We start from the raw sequence: 14,127 nt of genomic DNA, 5'->3' as shown, positions 1-14,127 counted from the left end.
GACCAGCCTGTCCAACATAGCGAAACCCTGTCTCTACTAAAAATACGAAAAATTAGCCGGTCCTGGTGGCGTATGCCTGTAATCCCAGCTACTCGGGAGGTGAGGCAGGAGAATCGCTTGAACCCGGGAGGCAGAGGTTGCAGTGAGCCAAGATGAGGCCACTGCACTCCAGCCTGGGCAGCAGAGTGATACTCCATCACAAAAAAAAAAAAAAAAAAAAAAAAACCCCTACACTCTGAGTGACCTACCTGATCAGTATAGCTATAAGCACCTTCCTATATGTCATAAAAAACAAACCAAGCTTAACCAAAGTAAATGGTTACAGCTGTTGCTAACAAAGCTGAGAAATGGGTATCTCCTGTGTTATACAAGTGATATTTCAGCCTTGACAAGGAAATTATTGCCTACACACAAACACACACACACACGCACGCACGCACAAAAGCAAATGCTTTGGCCATGAAGTTCGACCAAACTAAAAGATAGTTCCAGTGCAATGTAATTTTAAGTTTCCAAATGAACATATTCCAGGAGGCTCATATCAGTGGTCCTCAGCTCTTGACCCCTGAAGGAAACATTCTTTCAGGGACTTGGTTGTCTTGGTTTAATCAAATAAAATATTAACAATCAGAAACCTGGCAGCATTTATCTGACAATATAGAGGAAATCATATTAACATGAGCTCTTCACTGGAATGATCTTGGACATCCATGATGGCACCGGGAAACACGCCACCAGCTCTGAAAGGGTGGGAGGCTCTGGCTGACTTGGCACCTTCCCACTTCCAGCTCTCATGGCCGCTCATCCTGCATGAGATGGGGACCCAGCAGAGAGGGGTTAAATGAGTTGAGAAGCCAGTCCAGCCAGGGGTCATTAGCAATCAAGGACCAGCATTAAAAGGCAGCAGGAGACTAAGGGTCTCTGACAGGCTTGGCTCCAGGCACCATCTGGAAGGAAAGAGGCTGTCAAAGTTGGCTTAAAAAAAAAAAAAAAAAAAAAAAAAAAAAAGAACTTCATGGAGATCTTTTCTTTTCAATAACATAACACAAACAGTTATGTTATTTCCAACGTGGTTCCTTCCTTGGAAGTTAGGTTATTATTTTCAAAGTGCTCTGTTTTTGAGAGTAGGGCCAGGCAGTCACATTTCTAAGCCTGTTTCTGGCCATGATGAACCAGTTACTGGCACCTGGGTTGGGACCAGCCCAAGACCAAGTGTATGGCCAACAAACTCTTATACTTTGATAGTGGCGAGAGATCGTAACACACATGCTTCATAATAAGGTAACTGGAACATGTCAGATGTAAAGTATGGGGCACGGCTCATATCCAATAATGCATTAATCGTATTCCACACACTACAATATGATCTGTGACTAAAAAGAAAAAAACAGCTTTGCTTAACTTGTGTTCAAGCTGATCATTTAAGTTATGATTTTTGACACAACTTAAAGAATTATAAAACAAGCCTGGGTTCACTTTCTAAGGTAATTTGTACAAGGAAATGGCAGTCAGGGGTGTTGCATGTTAGATAAACATGGTTACCAACTTTACATTATTGATTAAATTCATTTTCTCTTTCTTTTTTTTAGACCTTTGGGTATCTCCTCCTCCTTCCCCTTATCTATAAATATGTAAGAAAGAAAACGTGTAAAATACAGTATTTTGTTTCTTTTGATCACAGATTAGACTTAGAGAACAGAGATGCCCTATAATGTGATCTTTGGAAGCTTTGTAATATCTCTTAATCTCACCGTAAGGATCATTAATATATACATATATTTTATTATACTTTAAGTTCTAGGGTACATGTGCACAACATGCAGGTTTGTTACATATGTATACATGTGTTGTGTAGGTTTGCTGCACCCATTAACTCGTCATTTACATTAGGTATATCTCCTAATGCTATCCCTCCCACCTCCCCCCCACCCCACGACAGGTCCCGGGGTATGATGTTCCCCACCCTGTGTCCAAGTGTTCTCATTGTTCAATTTCCACCTATGAGCAAGAACATGTGGTGTTTGGTTTTCTATCCTTGAGACAGTTTGCTCAGAATGATGGTTTCCAGCTTCATCCATGTCACTACAAAGGACATGAACCCATCATTTTTTATGGCTTCATAGTATTCCATGGTGTATATGTGCCACATTTTCTTAATCCATAGTATTCCATGGTGTATATGTGCCACATTTTCTTAATCCAGTCTATCATTGATGGACATTTGGGTTGGTTCCAAGTCTTTGATATTGTGAATAATGCCACAATAAACATACATGTGCGTGTGTCTTTATAGTAGCATGATTTATAATCCTTTGGGTATATACCCAGTAATGGGATCCCTGGGTCAAATGGTATTTCTAGTTCTAGATCCTTGAGGAATCACCACACTGTCTTCCACAATGGTTGAACTAGTATGTACTCCCACGAACAGTGTAAAAGTGTTCCTATTTCTCCACATCCTCTCCAGCACCTGTTGTTTCCTGACTTTTTAATGATTGCCATTCTAACTGGTGTGAGATGGTATCTCATTGTGGTTTTGATTTGCATTTCTCTGATGGCCAGTGATGATGAGCGTTTTTTCATATGTTTGTTGGCTGCATAAATGTCTTCTTTTGAAAAGTGTCTGTTCATATCCTTCACCCACTTTTTGATGGGGTTGTTTGATTTTTTCTTGTAAATTTGAGCTCTTTGTAGATTCTGGATTTTAGCCCTTTGTCAGATTGCAAAAATTTTCTCCCATTCTGTAGGTTGCCTGTTCACTCTGATGGTAGTTGCTTTTGCTGTGCAGAAGCTCTTTAATTAGATCCCATTTGTCAATTTTGGCTTTTGTTGCCATTGGTTTTGGTGTTTTAGTCATGAAGTCCTTGCCCATGACTATGTCCTGAATGGTATTGCCTAAGTTTTCTTCTAGGGTTTTTATGGTTTTAGGTCTAACATGTAAGTCTTTAATCCATCTTGAATTAATTTTTGTATAAGGTGTAACGAAGGGATCCAGTTTCAGCTTTCTACATATGGCTAGCCAGTTTTCCCAGCACCATTTATTAAATAGGGAATCCTTTCCCCATTGCTTGTTTTTGTCAGGTTTGTCAAAGATAAGATGGTTGTAGATGTGTGGTGTTATTTCTGAGGCCTCTGTTCTGTTCCATTGGTCTATATCTCTGTTTTGGTACCAGTACCATGCTGTTTTGGTTACTGTAGCCTTGTAGTATAGTTTGAAGTCAGGTAGCGTGATGCTTCCAGCTTTGTTCTTTTGGCTTAGGATTGTCTTGGCTCCATATGAATTTTTTTGGTTCCATATGAATTTTAAAGTAGTTTTTTTCCAACTCTGTGAAGAAAGTCATTGGTAGCTTGATGGGGATGGCATTGAATCTATAAATTACCTTGGGCAGTATAGCCATTTTCACAATATTGATTCTTTGTATCCATGAGCATGGAATGTTCTTCCATTTGTTTGTGTCCTCTTTTATTTCATTGATCAGTGGTTTGTAGTTCTCCTTGAAGAGGTCCTTCACATCCCTTGTAAGTTGCATTCCTAGGTATTTTATTCTCTTTGAAGCAATTGTGAATGGGAGTTCACTCATGATTTGGCTCTCTGTTTGTCTGTTGTTGGTGTATAAGAATGCTTGTGATTTTTGCACATTGATTTTGTATCCTGAGACTTTGCTGAAGTTGCTTATTAGCTTAAGGAGATTTTGGGCTGAGACGATGGGGTTTTCGAAATATACAATCATCTGCAAACAGGGACAATTTGACTTCCTCTTTTCCTAATTGAATACCCTTTATTTCTTTCTCGTGCCTGATTGCCCTGGCCAGAATTTCCAACACTGTTGAATAGGAGTGGTGAGAGAGGGCATCCCTGTCTTGTGCCAGTTTTCAAAGGGAATGCTTCCAGTTTTTGCCCATTCAGTATGATACTGGCTGTGGGTTTATCATAAATAGCTCTTATTATTTTGAGATATTTTCCTTGAATACATAGTTTATTGAGAGTTTTTAGCATGAAGCACTGTTGAATTATATCCAAGGCCTTTTCTGCATCTATTGAGATAATCATGTGGTTTTTGTCTTTGGTTCTGTTTATATGATGGATTACGTTTACTGATTTGTGTATGTTGAACCAGCCTTGCATCCAGCGATGAATCCAAATTGATTTTGGTGGAAAGCTTTTTGATGTGCTGCTGGATTTGGTTTGCCAGTATTTTATTGAGGATTTTTGCATTGATGTTCATCAGGGATATTGGTCTAAAATTCTCTTTTTTTGTTGTGTCTCTGCCAGACTTTGGTATCAGGATGATGCTGGCCTCATAAAATGAGTTAGGGAGGATTCCCTCTTTTTCCATTGATTGGAATAGTTTCAGAAGGAATGGTACCAGCTCCTCTTTGTACCTCTAGTAGAATTCGGCTGTGAATCTGTCTGGCCCTGGACTTTTTTTGGTTGGTAGGCTATTAATTATTGCCTCAATTTCAGAGCCTGTTTTTGGTCTATTCAGCAATTCAACTTTTTCCTGGATTAGTCTTGGGAGGGTATATGCGTCGAGGAATTTATCCATTTCTTCTAAATTTTCTAGTTTATTTGCATAGAGGTGTTTATAGTATTCTCTGATGGTAGTTTGTATTTCTGTGGGAAGGGTGGTGATATCCCCTTTATCATTTTTTATTATGTCTATTTGATTCTCCTCTCTTTTCTTTATTAGTCTTGCTAGTGGTCTATCAATCTTGTTGATCTTTTCAAAAAACCAGCTCCTGGATTCATTGGTTTTTTTGAAGGGTTTTTTTGTGTCTCTATCTCCTTTAGTTCTGCTCTGATCTTAGTTATTCCTTGCCTTCTGCTAGCTTTTGAATGTTTGCTCTTGCCTCTCTAGTTCTTTTAATTGTGATGTTAGGGTGTCAATTTTAGATCCTTCCTGCTCTCTCCTGTGGGCATTTAGTGCTATAAGTTTCTCTCTACACACTGCTTTAAATGTGTCCCAGAGATTCTGGTATGTTGTGTCTTCATTCTCATTGGTTTCAAAGAACATCTTTATTTCTGCCTTCATTTTGTTATTTACCCAGTAGTCATTCAGGAGGAGGTTGTTCAGTTTCCATGTAGTTGTGCGGTTTTGAGTGAGTTTCTTAATCCTGAGTTCTAATTTGATTACACTGTGGTCTGATAGACAGTTTGTTATGATTTCTGTTCTTTTACATTTGCTGAAGAGTGCTTTACTTCCAACTATGTGGTCAATTTTGGAATAAGTGTGATGTGGTGCAGAAAAGAATGTATATTCTGCTGATTTGGGGTGGAGAGTTCTGTAGATGTCTATTAGGTCTGCTTGGTGCAGAGCTGAGTTCAAGTCCTGGATATCTGTGTTAATCTTCTGTCTCGTTGATCTGTCTAATATTGACAGTGGGGTGTTAAAGTATCCCACGATTATTGTGTGGGAGTCTAAGTCTCCTTGTGGGTCTCTCAGGACTTGCTTTATGAATCTGGGTGCTCCTGTATATATTTAGGATAGTTAGCTCTTCTTTTTGGAATGATCACTTTACCATTATGTAATAGTCTTCTTTGTCTCTTTTGATCTTTGTTGGTTTAAAGTCTGTTTTATCAGAGACTAGGATCACAACCCCTGCTTTTTTCTGCTTTCCATTTGCTTGGTTGATCTTCCTCCATCACTTTATTTTGAGCCTATGTGTATCTCTCCATGTGAGATGGGTTTCCTGAATACAGCACACTGATGGGTCTTGATTCTTCATCCAATTTGCCAGTCTGTGTCTTTTAATTGGAGCATTTAGCCCATTTACATTTAGGGTTAATATTGTTATGTGTGAATTTGATCCTGTCATTATGATGTTAGCTTGTTATTTTGCCCGTTAGTTGATGCAGTTTCTTCCTAGCATCGATGGTCTTTACAATTTGGCATGCTTTGGCAGTGGCTGGTACTGGTTGTTCCTTTCCATGTTTAGTGCTTCCTTCAGGAGCTCTTGTAGGGCAGGCCTGGTGGTGACAGAATCTCTCAGCATTTGCTTGTCTGTAAAGGATTTTATTTCTCCTTCACTTATGAAGCTTAGTTTGGCTGCGTATGAAATTCTGGGTGGAAAATTCATTGCTTTAAGAATGTTGAATATCGGCCCCCACTCTCTTCTGCCTTGTAGAGTTTCTGCCAAGAGATCCGCTGTTAGTCTGATGGGCTTCCCTTTGTGGGTAACCCGACCTTTCTCTCTGGCTGCCCTTAACGTTTTTTCCTTCATTTCAACTTTGGTGAATCTGACAATTATGTGTCTTGGAGTTGCTGTTCTCGAGGAGTATCTTTGTGGTGTTCTCTGTATTTCCTGAATTTGAATGTTGGCCTGCCTTGCTTGGTTGGGGAAGTTCTCCTGGATAATATCCTGAAGAGGGTTTTCCAGCTTGGTTCCATTCTCCCCATCACTTTCAGGCACACCAATCAGACGTAGATTTGGTCTTTTCACATAGTCCCCTATTTCTTGGAGGCTTTGTTCATTTCTTTTTATTCTTTTTTCTCTAAACTTCCCTTCTCACTTCATTTCATTCATTTGATCTTCAATCACTGATACCCTTTCTTCCAGTTGATAGAATTGGTTACTGAAGCTTGTGCATTCGTCATGTAGTTCTCTTGATTTTCAGCTTCATCAGGTCGTTTGAGGACTTCTCTGCATTGGTTATTCTAGTTAGCCATTCATCTAATCTTTTTTCAAGGTTTTTAACTTCTTTGCCGTGGATTCAAACTTCCTCCTTTAGCTTAGAGAAGTTTGGTTGTCTGAAGCCTTCTCTCAACTTGTCAAAGTCATTCTTTGTGCAGCTTTGTTCCATTGCTGGCGAGGAGCTGCGATCCTTTGGAGGAGAAGGGCACTCTGGTTTTTAGAATTTTCAGCTTTTCTGCTCTGGTATCTCTCCATCTTTGTGGTTTTATCTACCTTTGGTCTTTGATGATGGTGACATACAGATGGAGTTTTGGCGTGGATGTCCTTTTCGTTGATGTTGATGCTATTCCTTTGTGTTTGTTAGTTTTCCTTCTAACAGTCAGGTCCCTCAGTTGCAGGTCTGTTGGAATTTGTTGGAGGTCCACTCCAGATCCTGTTTGCCTGGGTATCACCAGCGGAGGCTGCAGAACAGCAAATATTTCAGAACAGCAAATATTGCTGCCTGAGCCTTCAGGTGCTTCGTCTCAGAGGGGCACCCAGCTATATGAGGTGTCAGTCGGCCCCTACTGGGAGGTGTCTCCCAGTTAGGCTACACGGGGGTCAGGGACCCACTTGAGGAGGCAGTCTGTCCGTTCTCAGAGCTCAAACACCGTGCTGGGAGAACCACTGCTCTCTTCAGAGCTGTCACACAGGGAGGTTTAAGTCTGCAGAAATTTCTGTGCCTTTTGTTCAGCTATGCCCTGCCCCCAGAGGTGGAGTCTGTAGAGGCAGGCGGGCCTCGTTGAGCTGCAGTGGGTTCCACGGTTCCACTCAGTTCCAGCTTCCTGGCAGCTTTGTTTACCTACTCAAGCCTCAGCAATGGTGGACACCCCTCCCCCAGCCAGGCTTGCCGCCTTGCAATTTGATCTCGGACTAGCAATGAGCAAGGCTCCATGGGCGTGGGACCCACCGAGCAAAGTGCAGGATATAATCTCCTGGTGTGCCATATGCTAAGACCTTTGGAAAAGTGCCATGTTTAGGTGGCAGTGTCCCGATTTTCCTGGTACAGTCTGTCACGGCTTCCCTTGGCTAGGAAAGGGAAATCCCCTGATCCCTTGTGCTTCTCAGGTGAAGCAATGCCCCGCCCTGCTTCAGCTCGCCCTCCATGGGCTGCACCCACTTTCTGACCAGTCGCAATGAGATGAAGCAGATACCTCAGTTGGAAATGCAGAAATCACCCATCTTCTGTGTTGATCACGCTGGGAGGTGTAGAATGCAGCTGTTCCTATTCGGCCGTCTTGGAACAGAAATCAGATCATTAATATTATAGCTGAGTTCATTAGAGGAATTACATTCTAGTTCATTCTTGTGTGGGTTTTGTTTGTTTGTTTTTAGATGGAGTCTCACTCTGTTGCCCAGGCTGGAGTGCAGTGGCGCGATCTTGGCTAAATGCAATCTCTGCCTCCCAGGTTCAAGTGATTCTCCTGTCTCAGCCTCTTGAGTAGCTGGGATTACAGGCATGTGCCACCATGCCCAGCTAATTTTTTGTATTTTAGTAGAGATGGAGTTTCACCATGTTGCCCAGGCTGGTCTTGAACTCCTAAGCTCAGGCAATCCACCTGCCTTGGCCTCCCAAAGTGTTAGGATTACAGGCGTGAGCCACTGCACCCAGCCCGTTGTGTGGCTTTTAACATTAGTCTTCAGTATACCCTTAGTTCTGATATTAAAAAGCTAGTACAAGAAAAAGGATTCAGGGTATATTTGTTTTTAGATGGTGATGGTACTTTTCTGACAATTTTACCCTCTGCTAAAATTACCCTCATGAAGCTTTTGGCCAGTTTATAGATGCCTGGGATGGGAGAAAAATAACAGGGAAGATCTAAGACTCTGTAGCCTCAGATACAGCCTCACCAGAGGGTGAGTCAGGTGATACTGGCTGCTGATCCAGAAAGTGGGCATCATTTGGAGGGGTAATCAAGGTGGCTGGCAGCCCAGCAGAAATGCAAGATGCTGGGGATTGAATCTGGATCATTTTAAATCATCCAATCCTAAACTTTTGACAGTTTATGCCCATACTGGCCAGCCTGTCCGAGACAGTGTATTAATTGGAGGTCCAATTACACAGAACAGAGTTTGTTTAAAAACAGACAAGCAAGTCCCAGAGACAGAACACTGTGGGTATGGATGAATCCTGTCCTTAACGTTCTTTAACTGGGCTCACTCTGATTTTGACGTTTCTCACTGTTCTCATGGAGACTTTTGGTTTTCATAGGATATAAGTGTGCCTACATAAACATGACACTTGAGTAATGAAAACCCAGACCTGATCAGAGTTATAGGGTTCCTGGGAAAGACTATGGGAAGATTCTTTTAAAAACAATTATTTGGTAAAAATATCCAAACTTGAACCTACTGTCCAATCCTATACTAAAGCTTCACAAAAGATGCTGTATGGACCATTGTTGGTAAAGTGAACTTCTAGGAGGGCTTTGATGCCTTTAGTGGCTATAGGTTTTGTAATCTCAGAGTTTGATTTATAAGAATATAAGAGGGCAGTTCCAAGATGGCCGAATAGGAACAGCTCCAGTCTACAGCTCCCAGCGTGAGCGACGCAGAAGACGGGTGATTTCTGCATTTCCAACTGAGGTACTGGGTTCATCTCACAGGGGCTTGTCAGACAGTGGGTGCAGGACAGTGGGTGCAGTGCACCGAGCGTGAGCTGAAGCAGGGCAAGGCATCACCTCATCCGGGAAGCACAAGGGGTCAGGGAATTCCCTTTCATAGCCAAGCAAAGCTGTGACAGATGGCACCTGGAAAATTCGGTCACTCCCACCCTAATACTGTGCTTTTCCAATGGTCTTAGCAAACAGCACACCAGGAGATTATATCCTGCGCCTGGCTAGGAGGGTCCCACGCCCACGGAGCCTCGCTTATTGCTAGCACAACAGTCTGAGATCGAACTGCAAGGCAGCAGTGAGGCTGGGGGTGGGGTGTCCGCCATTGCTGAGGCTTGAGTAGGTAAACAAAGCAGCCAGGAAACTCGAACTGGGTGGAGCCCACTGCAGCTCAAGGAGGCCTGCCTGCCTCTGTGGACAGGACATAGCCCCAAAAAAGGCAGCAGAAACCTCTGCAGACTTGAATGTCCCTGCTGACAGCTTTGAAGAGAGTAGTGGTTCTCCCAGCACGGAGTTTGAAATCAGAGAACGGACAGACTGCCTGTCTGACCCCCGAGTAGCCTAACTGGGAGGCACCCCCCAGTAGGGGCAGACTGACACATCACATGGCCGGGTACCCCCCTGAGACAAAACCTCCAGAAGAACGATCAGAGAGCAATATTTGCTGTTCAGCAATATTCGCTGTTCTACACCCTCCGCTGCTGATACCCAGGCAAACAGGGTCTGGAGTGGACCTCCAACAAACTCCAACAGACCTGCAGCTGAGGGTCCTGTTAGAAGGAAAAACTAACAAACAGAAAGGACGTCCACACCAAAACCCCATCTGTACATCACCATCATCAAAGACCAAAGGTAGATAAACCACAAAGATGGGGAAAACAGAACAGAAAAACAGAAAATTCTAAAAATCAGAACACCTCTCCTCTTCCAAAGAAACACAGCTCCTCACCAGCAACAGAACAAAGCTGGATGAGAATGACTTTGACGAATTGAGAGAAGAAGGCTTCAGACGACCAAACTTCTCTGAGCTAAAGGAGGAAGTTCGAACCCATGGCAAAGAAGTTAAAAACCTTGAAAAAAGATTAGATGAATGGCTAACTGGAATAACCAATGCAGAGAAGTCCTTAAAGGACCTGATGGAGCTGAAAACCATGGCAAGAGAACTATGTGACGAATGCACAAGTTTCAGTAGCCAATTCTATCAACTGGAAGAAAGGGTATCGGTGATTGAAGATCAAATGAGTGAAATGAAGTGAGAAGGGAAGTTTAGAGAAAAAAGAATAAAAAGAAATGAACAAAGCCTCCAAGAAATAGGGGACTATGTGAAAAGACCAAATCTACGTCTGATTGGTGTGCCTGAAAGTGATGGAGAGAATGGAACCAAGCTGGAAAACACTCTGCAGGATATTATCCACAACTTCCCCAACCTAGCAAGGCAGGCCAACATTCAAATTCAGGAAATACAGAGAACACCACAAAGATACTCCTCGAGAACAGCAACTCCAAGACACATAATTGTCAGATTCACCAAAGTTGAAATGAAGGAAAAAACGTTAAGGGCAGCCAGAGAGAAAGGTCGGGTTACCCACAAAGGGAAGCCCATCAGACTAACAGCGGATCTCTTGGCAGAAACTCTACAAGGCAGAAGAGAGTGGGGGCCGATATTCAACATTCTTAAAGCAATGAATTTTCCACCCAGAATTTCATATCCAGCCAAACTAAGCTTCATAAGTGAAGGAGAAATAAAATCCTTTACAGACAAGCAAATGCTGAGAGATTCTGTCACCACCAGGCCTGCCCTACAAGAGCTCCTGAAGGAAGCACTAAACATGGAAAGGAACAACCAGTACCAGCCACTGCCAAAGCATGCCAAATTGTAAAGACCATCGATGCTAGGAAGAAACTGCATCAACTAACGGGCAAAATAACAAGCTAACATCATAATGACAGGATCAAATTCACACATAACAATATTAACCCTAAATGTAAATGGGCTAAATGCTCCAATTAAAAGACAGACTGGCAAACTGGATGAAGAATCAAGACCCATCAGTGTGCTGTATTCAGGAAACCCATCTCATGTGCAGAGACACACACAGGCTCAAAATAAAGGGATGGAGGCAGATCTACCAAGCAAATGGAAAACAAACAAAAAAAAGCAGGGGTTGCAATCCTAGTCTCTGATAAAACAGACCTTAAACCAACAAAGATCAAAAGAGACAAAGAAGGCCATTACATAATGGTAAAGGGATCAATTCAACAAGAAGAGCTGACTATCCTAAATATATATGCATCCAATACAAGAGCACCCAGATTCATAAAGCAAGTCCTTAGAGACCTACAAAGAGACTTAGACTCCCACACAATAATGATGGGAGACTTCAACACCCCACTGTCAACATTAGACAGATCAATGAGACAGAAATTTAACAAAGATATCCAGGAATTGAATTTAGCTCAGCACCAGGTGGACCTAATAGACATCTACAGAACTCTCCACCCCAAATCAACAGAATATACATTGTTCTCAGCACCACACCAGACCTATTCCAAAATTGACCACATAGTTGGAAGTAAAGCACTCCTCAGCAAATGTAAAAGAAGAGAAATTATAACAAACTGTCTCTCAGACCACAGTGCAATCAAACTAGAACTCAGGATTAAGAAACTCACTCAAAACAGCTCAACTACATGGGAACTGAACAACCTGCTTCTGAATGACTACTGGGTACATAATGAAATGAAGGCAGAAATAAAGATGTTCTTTGAAACCAACGAGAACAAAGACACAACATACCAGAATCTCTGGGACACATTTAAAGCAGTGTGTAGGGGGAAATTTATAGCACTAAATGCCCACAAGAGAAAGCAGGAAAGATCTAAAATTGACACCCTAACGTCACAATTAAAAGAACTAGAGAAGCAAGAGCAAACACATTCAAAAGCTAGCAGAAGGCAAGAAATAACTAAGATCAGAGCAGAACTGAAGGAGATAGAGACACAAAAACCCTTCAAAAAATCAATGAATCCAGGAGTTGGTTTTCTGAAAAGATCAACAAAATTGATAGACTGCTAGCAAGACTAATAAGGAAGAAAAGAGAGAAGAATCAAATAGACATAATAAAAAATGATAAAGGGGATATCACCACCCTTCCCACAGAAATACAAACTACCATCAGAGAATACTATAAACACCTCTATGCAAATAAACTAGAAAATCTAGAAGAAATGGATAAATTCCTCCACGCATATACCCTCCCAAGACTAAACCAGGAAGAAGCTGAATCTCTGAATAGACCAATAACAGGCTCTGAAATTGAGGCAATAATTAATTGCTTACCGACCAAAAAAAGTCCAGGACCAGATGGATTCACAGCCGAATTCTACCAGAGGTACAAGGAGGAGCTGGTACCATTCCTTCTGAAACTATTCCAATCAATGGAAAAAGAGGGAATCCTCCCTAACTCATTTTATGAGGCCAGCATCATCCTGATACCAAAGTCTGGCAGAGACACAACAAAAAAAGAGAATTTTAGACCAATATCCCTGATGAACATCGACGTAAAAATCCTCAATAAAATACTGGCAAATGGAATCCAGCAGCACATCAAAAAGCTTATCCACCATGATCAAGTGGGCTTCATTCCTGGGATGCAAGGCTGGTTCAACATATGCAAATCAATAAACGTAATCCATCATATAAACAGAACCAAAGACAAAAACCATATCATTATCTCATTAGATGCAGAAAAGGCCTTAGACAAAATTCAACAGCCTTTCATGCTAAAAACTCTCAATAAATTAGGTATCTATGGGATGTATCTCAAAATAAGAGCTATTTATGACAGACCCACAGCCAATATCATACTGAATGGGCAAAAACTGGAAGCATTCCCTTTGAAAACTGGCACAAGACAGGGATGCCCTCTCTCACCACTCCTATCCAACATAGTGTTGGAAATTCTGGCCAGGGCAATCAGGCAAGAGAAAGAAATAAAGGGTATTCAATTAGGAAAAGAGGAAGTCAAATTGTCCCTGTTTGCAGATGACATGATTGTCCTATATCTAGAAAACCCCATTGTCTCAGCCCAAAATCTCCTTAAGCTGATAAGCAACTTCAGCAAAGTCTCAGGATACAAAATCAATGTGCAAAAATCACAAGCATTCTTATACACCAATAACAGACAAACAGAGAGCCAAATCATGAGTGAACTCCCATTCACAATTGCTAGGAATGCAACTTACAAGGGATGTGAAGGACCTCTTCAAGGAGAACTACAAACCACTGCTCTACGAAATAAAAGAGGACACAAACAAATGGAAGAACATTCCATGCTCTTGGATAGGAAGAATCAATATTGTGAAAATGGCTATACTGCCCAAGGTAATTTATAGATTCAATGCCATCCCCATCAAGCTACCAATGACTTTCTTCACAGAATTGGAAAAAACTAAAGTTCATATGGAACCAAAAAAGAGCCCACATTGCCAAGTCAATCCTAAGCCAAAAGAACAAAGCTGGAGGCATCATGCTACCTGACTTCAAACTATACTACAAGGCTACAGTAACCAAAACAGCATGGTACTGGTACCAAAACAGAAATATAGATCAATGGAACAGAACAGAGCCCTCAGAAATAATACCACACATCTACACTACCTGATCTTTGACAAACCTGACAAAAACAAGAAACGGGAAAAGGATTCCCTATTTAACAAATGGTGCTGGGAAAACTGGCTAGCCATATGTAGAAAGATGAAACTGGATCCCTTCGTTACACCTTATACAAAAATTAATTCAAGATGGATTAAAGACTTACATGTTAGACCTAAAACCATA

General features: G+C 41.6%; 1 protein-coding gene and 1 long non-coding RNA gene across 3 annotated transcripts in view; one reads left to right on the top strand and one right to left on the bottom strand.

Annotated features, from left to right (window-relative positions):
* Window positions 1-1,669, top strand: part of LOC134759604 (uncharacterized) — a 74,989-nt gene extending 73,320 nt beyond the window's left edge. Inside the window, exon 10 of the long non-coding RNA XR_010136050.1 lies at window positions 1,590-1,669. This is a non-coding gene — a long non-coding RNA (uncharacterized LOC134759604). The remainder of the gene's footprint in view (window positions 1-1,589) is intronic.
* MYO3B (myosin IIIB) overlaps window positions 1-14,127 on the bottom strand; it is a 460,851-nt gene that overhangs the window by 16,646 nt on the left and 430,078 nt on the right. The gene's annotated exons all lie outside the window — the stretch shown is intronic.

Source organism: Pongo abelii, chromosome 11 (genome assembly GCF_028885655.2).
Source record: "Pongo abelii isolate AG06213 chromosome 11, NHGRI_mPonAbe1-v2.0_pri, whole genome shotgun sequence".
In the NCBI taxonomy this organism is placed as follows: Eukaryota; Metazoa; Chordata; class Mammalia; order Primates; family Hominidae; genus Pongo; species Pongo abelii.
The sequence above is the reverse complement of the archived record's forward strand: the minus strand, read 5'-3'. Positions and strand labels throughout refer to the sequence as shown.